The following is a 7,842-nucleotide window of genomic DNA, read 5'->3' on the forward strand; positions in this document are numbered from 1 at the left end:
GTTCTCAATTCTATTCCATTGGTCTATGTGTCTGTTTTTGTGCCAATACCATACTGTCTTGATGATGACAGCTTTGGAGTAGAGGCTAAAGTCTGGGATGGTGATACCTCCCGTTTTGGTTTTATTTTTCAGTATTACTTTGGCTGTTCGGGGTCTTTGTGGTTCCATACAAATTTTTGGATAGTTTGTTCTAGTTTTGAGAAGTATGCTGGTGCAATTTTGATTGGAATTGCATTGAATGTGTAGATTGCTTTGAGTAGTAATGACATTTTAACTATATTTATTCTTCCTGTCCATGAGCATGGAATGTTTTTCCATTTCTTTGTGTCTTTTTCAGTTTCCTTCATAAGTTTTCTATAGTTTTCATCATACAGATCTCTTGTATCCTTGGTTAGGTTTATTCCTAAGCATTTTATGGTTTTTTGTGCAACTGTGAATGGGATCAGCTTCTTGATTTCTCTTTCTGTTGCTTCATTGTTGGTGTATAAAAATGCAACTGATTTCTTTACGTTGATTTTGTACCCTGCAACTTTGCTGAATTCTTGGATCAGTTCCAGTTGCTTCTGATGGAGTCTGTCGGGTTTTCGATGTAGAGTATCATGTCATCTGCGAAGAGTGAAAGTTTGACTTCCTCTTTGCCAATTCTGATGCCTTTGATTTCCTTTTGGTGTCTGATGGCTGAAGCTAGGACTTCCACCACTATGTTAAACAGCCGTGGTGAGAGTGGACATCCCTGTCGTGTTCCTGATCTCAGGGGGAAAGCTCTCAGTTTTTCCCCATTGAGGATGATGTTAGCTGCAGGTTTCTCATAGATGGCTTTGATGATGTTTAAGTAGGTTCCTTCTATGCCGACTTTCTCGAGGGTCTTTATTAAGAAGGGATGCTGTATTTTGTCAAATGCTTTTTCTGCATCTATCGACAGGATCATATGGTTTTTATCTTTTCTTTTGTTGATGTGATGTATCACATTTATTGATTTGTGAATGTTGAACCAGCCCTGTAACCCAGGAATGAATCCCACTTGATCTTGGTGGATGATTCTTTTTATGTGCTGTTGTATTCGATTTGCAAGGATCTTGTTGAGGATTTTTGCATCCGTATTCATCAAGGATATTGGCCTGTAGTTCTCTTTTTTAGCTGGATCTCTGTCTGGCCTGGGAATCAGAGTGATGCTGGCTTCATTAAATGAGTCTGGGAGTTTTCCTTCGCTTTCTATTTTTGGAATAGCTTGAGAAGAATTGGTATTAGTTCTGTTTTAAACGTCTGGTAGAATTCCCCGGGGAAGCCATCTGGCCCTGGACTCTTATTTGTTGGGAGATTTTTGATCACTGATTCAATTTCCTCACTCATTATGGGTCTGTTCAGATTTCCTATCTCTTCCGGTGTGAATTTTTGGTAGTGGGTGTGCATTTATGAATTTGTCCATTTCTTCTAAGTTGTCCAATATGTTGCCATATAATTTTAATAGTATTCCCTGATACTTGCCTGTATTTCTGAGGGGTTGGTTGTAATAATTCCATTTTCATTCCTAATTTTGTCTATTTGAGTGCTCTCTCTTTTCTTTTTGAGAAGCCTGGCTAGAGGTTTGTCAATTTTGTTTACTTTTTCAAAAAACCAACTCTTGGTTTCATTGATCTGTTCAATTGTTTCTTTGGTCTCTATGTTGTTTATTTCTGCTTTGATTTTTACTATTTCTCTTCTTCTACTGGGTTGAGGGCGTTCTTGTTGCTCTGCCTCTGGTACCTTTAGGTGAACTGTTGGGTTTTGGACTTGCACTTTTTTTAGTTTCTTGAAATAGGCCAGGAGAGCAATGTACTTTCCTTTAGGACTGTCTTTGCCGCATCCCATAGATTTTGGATTGTTGTGTTTTCATTTTCATTTGTTTCCATATATTTTTTAATTTCATCCCTAATTGCTTGATTGGCCTATTCATTCTTTAGTAGGGTGTTCTTTAACCTCGATGTTTTTGGAGGTTTTCAAGGCTTCTTCCTGTGATTGATTTCAAGTTTCAAAGCATTATGATCTGAGAGTGTGCATGTTATGATCTCAATTCTTTTATATTTATTGAGGGCTGCTTTATGTCCCAGTATGTGATCTATCTTGGAGAATGTGCCATGCGCACTTGAGAAGAAAGTAAATTCCCTGGCCTCAGGATGTAAAGTTCTAAATATATCTGTCAGATCCATCTGGTCCAAGGTGTCTTTCAAGTCCATTATTTCTTTAGTGATTTTCTGTCTGGTTGACCTATCCATTGCTGTAAGCGGAGCATTGAAGTACCCTGCTATTAGCACATTCTTATCTATGAGCCTGTTTCTGTTTGTGATTAATTGTTTTAGATATTTAGGTGCTCCCATATTTGGTGCATAGACATTTATGATAGTTAGTTCTTCCTGATGGATAGACCGTGTAATTATTATGTAATGCCCTTCTTCATTTCTTATTATTGTCTTTAAAGTCCAGTTTGTCTGATATAAGTATAGCTACTCCGGCTTTCTTTTGATTTCCAGTACCATGATATATATTTCTCCATCCCCTTACTTTTAATCTGAAGGTATCTTCCCGTCTAAAATGAGTTTCTTGTAGACAGCATATAGATGGATTTTGTTTTTTAATCCATTCTACTACCCTATGTCTTTAGATTGGAGCATTCAGCCCATTTACATTCAGTGTTATTATTGAGATATGTGGGTTTAGAGTCTTTGTATCTTTTGTAGGGTTCATATTTGTGGTGGTGTCTCTGGTATCTTTGTTCCTTGCAACCTTTCCTTCAGAGCGTCCCCCTCAGGATTTCTTGTAGGGCTGGCTTAGTGGTGACAAATTCTCTCAATTTCTGTTTATTTGGAAAGACTTTTATCTCTCCTTCTATTTTGAATGACAGGCTTGCTGGATAGAGGATTCTTGGTTGCATATTTTTTCTGTTCGTCACATTGAAGATCTCTTGCCATTCCTTTCTGGCCTGCCACGTTTCAGTAGATAGGTCTGTCACCACTCTGATAGGTTTGCCTTTGTATGTTAGGGCCCTTTTCTCCCTAGCTGCTTTCAAAATTCTCTCTTGGTCCTTATATTTTGCCATTTTTACTATGATATGCCTTGCAGAAGGTCGATCGAGATTACGTCTGAGTGGGGTCCTCTGAGCCTCTTGTATTTCAACGTTTACTTCTTTTCCCAGGTTGGGGAAGTTCTCTGCTATAATTTCTTCCAGGACTCCTTCAGCACCTTTCCCCCTCTCTTCCTCTTCTGGGATTCCTATGATACGGATATTGTTGCATTTGACCGTATCGCTGAGCTCCTGAATTCTTCTTTCCTGTTCCTGGATCAGTTTGTCTCCTTTTTTGTCAGCTTCTTGTTTTTCTATAATGGTGTCTTCTAAATCATATTCTCCTTTCTGCCTCTTCAATCCGTGCATTGGAGGCCTCTAATTTATTATGTATCTCATTTATCGCTTTTTTAAATTCTTCATGCCTATTTATATTCTCCATTTTGTCTGTAGCCATAGTTTCTTTGATGTCCCCTATGTTTTTTTCAAGTTCAGCTATTAATTTTATGATTATTATTATAAAATCTTGTTCATTTATGCTACTTTTATCTGTTTTGAGAAGTTCATTAGCTGTCAATTCTTCTTGGAATTTCTTTGGAGGAGAGCTTTTTCGTTTTGTCATTTTAGTTTGCTTTCTGGCTCTTGTTAGTTTTAAAGACCTGTTATGCTCTCTGCACCTGTGAGCGCTGCTGTATCCAAGAAGACTCTTTGTTCAGGGCCTATCCTTTCAGAGAGTGTTTTTTAATTGTATCTCTTGGTCTCTCTTGTTGAGACCTTGGTTATTTTGTTATACTACTCGTAGTGGTATTTGGGCCTCTCCACCATGTGTACTTTGGCTTGTTTCTTGAGGTAGCCCTGGAGAGGAAAACAGACTGACAAACTCACAGGGAGCAGGGGCACACAAACACACAGACAAATCCTACTAACATGCAAACCGAGAGGGAAAGTGAAAAAGTTAAGAGAAAAGACGGAGGCGGGAGGGCGAATAATAGAAAATTAAAAAATACACAAAAAGGTCAAAAGGAAAAAAAGAAAAGGAAAAAGGAAGAATACCAATGGATAAAGAACGGTTTATAGCATATAACCGGATTTCCCAGCTACAATTAAATAGCCGGGTGTGTGCACTGCTGGTTGAAGAGCATAGAGACAGAGAGAGAAGACAGGGCGGGGATGAGGCAAAATTGGAAATAGAATCTACAGGCAGAAGGGATAAGAAGCTTTTTTCAAAGAGATAAAGGGTAGAATATGGTTGGTTAGGAGAGAGAAGGATGCTCGTGTTATCCAGAGAAACTATATAGTATAATTACTCCTGAGAGAAACAGATGAAAAGGTCAGGATGTGTAGAATTTACATCTACAGAATGGACTAAATGTGATTGTTTAAGCACGCCGGTGACCAGAGTTAATCAGGTCAGTGTTCTGGGGAAAAAAAGATAAAAAAAGATAAAAAGAAAAGAAAAAGAAAAAAAAAGGAAAAGGGGAGGAGGGCAGTTCTCAAGCAGGGATGGGCGTGGTGTGATCCAATGAGTCAGGCGGCAGTTCTGCCTTGGCGGTTGTAGGGAGGAGAGTGGCGGCACTCCACCTCACTTTTATGGGCGTGTAAACTCCCAGGGCCAGGGGCTCAGCCAAAGTTTGTTGCGCTTTTCAACCCAGGCCAGTCCCAGCCTCCAAATCCCAGTCCAAGCACCCCACTGAAATTGCCTCAGGCGATACCCTGGCTTCCCCCTCAGGGCAATTCCAATCTTCCAGGCTAGCTCTGGGGGTGGAGCCAGAAGCCTCTGCTCCCTTCTCCTCCGGTGGGGCTGGGGAGCCTGGGCGGGGCGGGGGGCTTTGTCTGTCGTCATGCTGAGCCAGCTGGAGTGAGGAAATCAAGGTCCCTCTGTGTCTCTTCACCCAAAACATGAACTTGCGGGCAAATCTCCCAGTTTTTAGCTCTTTGCCCTCCCTCTAGAGCTCCAGCCAGCCAGGAGTGCGGACGCCCGGTGCCTGCGCACAGCTTCTCCAGGGGTCCAAGCCCACCAGGAGGGCAATGGCGGTAGGCGCGCCGCTTCTCCCAGCCAGCCAGTGCCAGCGCAAAGAAGGAGTCCGCGAGATTAAAAAAAAAAAAAAAAAAAATTTAAGAAAAGGGGCGCCTGGGTGGCTTAGTCGGTTAAGCGTCCGACTTTCGCTTAGGTCATGATCTCGCGGTTCGTGGGTTCAAGCCCCGCGTCGGGCTCTGTGCTGACTGCCAGCTCAGAGCCTGGAGCCTGTTTCAGTCTGTGACTCCCTCTCTCTCTGACCCTCCCCTGCTCATGCTGTCTCTCTCTCTCTCTCTCTCCTAGAAATAAATAAAACATTAAAAAAAAAAAAAAAAAAGCAGTCCGCGAGAGCAGCCCCTCTGGGGCGAGCTGGAGCGTGGGGGCCTGGTGCGCAGGTATTTTGTGCGCAAGTTCTTTCTATGCACCGAGCAGAGGATTTTCCCCTGAGCGGAGGTTTTTCTGTTTTGGACTCTCTCTCTTTTTTCCCCTCTCACTCCCTGCAGAGGGGGATCGCCCCATCCCTCCAGTCACCGATCCAGGCCCGATTTTATCTTCCCCAGTTCGCACTCACGTTAGACGGCTTTGTCACTGGATTCTGCGTCCTTTTTCTCCCAATCTCTTGGGTTTTGTACGGTTTCCTATGGCTTCAGATCTTTTCCGTGTGAGGCATGGGCGTGAGTGCAAGTACGAGCTCCCTACTTCTCCACCATCTTGCCCCTCCCTCTGTGACATTCCTGGTTGTTCACTTTGGAAGGAGAAATGTCCAGATGTATGATTGTATACCAATTCATGAGCTATGACTAAGGAAATTTGTAGAAGAGGTATGTGAACAGAGATTTCTACACTGGTGAAAAACGACGATATCTGTGTCTCATAAGAACAATCATTAAAGGGTGATCTCAGCAGATAAATATTTAAATAATAAAGTGGATAGAATAACCTACTTTTGGACACCACCACCCAGTGGCAAGGAACGAAGATATGCATGTGTACATATCAGGGACTTCTATTTCCTACGGGCATCTTGGCTATAGCCATTGCTGAGTGCTCAGTTTACCAGGAACTAAAACGTAAGTCTCATATATCACTGTTTAGTAGAGTGATCAGTCAGCTACCTGGTGGTGGGTTGATTACATTGGACAGTTTCCATCATAGGAAGGAAATGTTTTGCTCTTACTGTAATAGACATTTACTAGATATACACTTACCCTCCCTAAATTCATTGATTCTACCAAAACTGTTGTCTTCGACTTAACAGAATTCCTTACCCATTGTCATAATATTACACACAACAGTGCTTCTGACCAAGGAATTTACTTCACAAAGAAGTGCAGCAGTGGGCCCATGATCATAAAAGTCACTGCTCTTGCACTGTTCCCTACCATTCTGAAGAAACTTGTTCAATAGCAAAATGGAATGGCCTTTCTGAAGACTCATTTATAGCAGAACTAGATGCCAATACCTTGCAGGGTTAGATTAGGGATCTTCAGAAGGCTGTATATTTTCTGAATCAGTATGTAATACATGGTACTGGTTCCCCTATAACCAGGTTCCATGAGTCTAGGAATCAAAGGGTAGAAATGAGAGTTTCACCACTCATTGTTACCCCTTAGTAATCCCCTGACATAATTTTTGCTTCATGTTCCCTTGATCTTATGTTCTGATAGCCTAGAGGTCTTGGAGCCTAGAGGTCTTTCATCAGGACACACAACAGTGATCCACTGAGCTGGAAATTAAGATAGTAAGTTGCTATGGCCAAGGTCAAAGAGGTTGCTGCCTGTGCTCTCCTCTAGGATTTTGATGATTCACTGTTTGACATTTAGGTCCTTTATCCATTCCGAATTTTTTTTGTGTATGCTGTAAAAAAGTGGTCCAGTTTCATTCTTCTGCATATTGCTGTCCAGTTTTCCCAACACCATTTGTTGAAGATACTGTCTTTTTTCTATTGGATATTCTTTCTTGTTTTGTCAAAGATTAGTTGACCACATCATTGTGAGTCCATTTCTGGGTTTTCTGTTTTGTTCCAATGATCTATGTGTGTTTTTGTGTTAGTACCATACTGTCGTGATTATTACAGCTTTGTAATAGAGCTTGAGTTCTGGAATTGTGATGCCTCCAGTTAGGCTTTTCTTTTTCAACATTACTTTGGCTATTGGGAGTCTTTTTTGCTTCCACACAATTCTTAGAATTGTTTGTTCTAGCTCTGTTAAAAATACTGATATTAATTTGATAGAGATTGTATTGAATGTGTAGATTGCTTTGGGTAGTATAGATATTTAAAAAATTTTTGTTCTTCCAATGTAGTGAGCATGGAATGTTTTTTTCATTTCATTTCTTTGTGTCCTCTTCATTTTCTTACACAAGTGTTCTATAGTTTTTCAGAGTACACATCTCTTGCCTCTTTGGTTAGGTTTATTCCTAGGTATTTTATGGTTTTTGTACAATTGGAAATATGGTCGATTTCTTGATTTTTCTTTCTGCTGCTTTATTATTGGTGTATAGAAATGCCACGAATTTCTGTACATTGATTTTATATCCTGTGAATTTGCTGAATTCATATGTCAGTTTTAGCAGGTTTTTTTTGGAGGAGTCTCTCAGGTTTTCCACGTAGAATATCCTATCATCTAAGAAGAGTAAAACTTGACCCCTTGCTTGCCAATTTGGATGCATGTTGTTTCTTTTTATTCTTTGATTGCTGAAGCTAGGACTTCTAGTGCTATGTTGAACAACAGTGGTGAGAGTGGACATCTCTGTCTTGTTCCTGACCTTAGGGGAAAAGTTCTCAGTT

Source organism: Hyaena hyaena, unplaced genomic scaffold (genome assembly GCF_003009895.1).
Source record: "Hyaena hyaena isolate Hyena2069 unplaced genomic scaffold, ASM300989v1 scaffold_1040, whole genome shotgun sequence".
Lineage (NCBI taxonomy): Eukaryota > Metazoa > Chordata > Mammalia > Carnivora > Hyaenidae > Hyaena > Hyaena hyaena.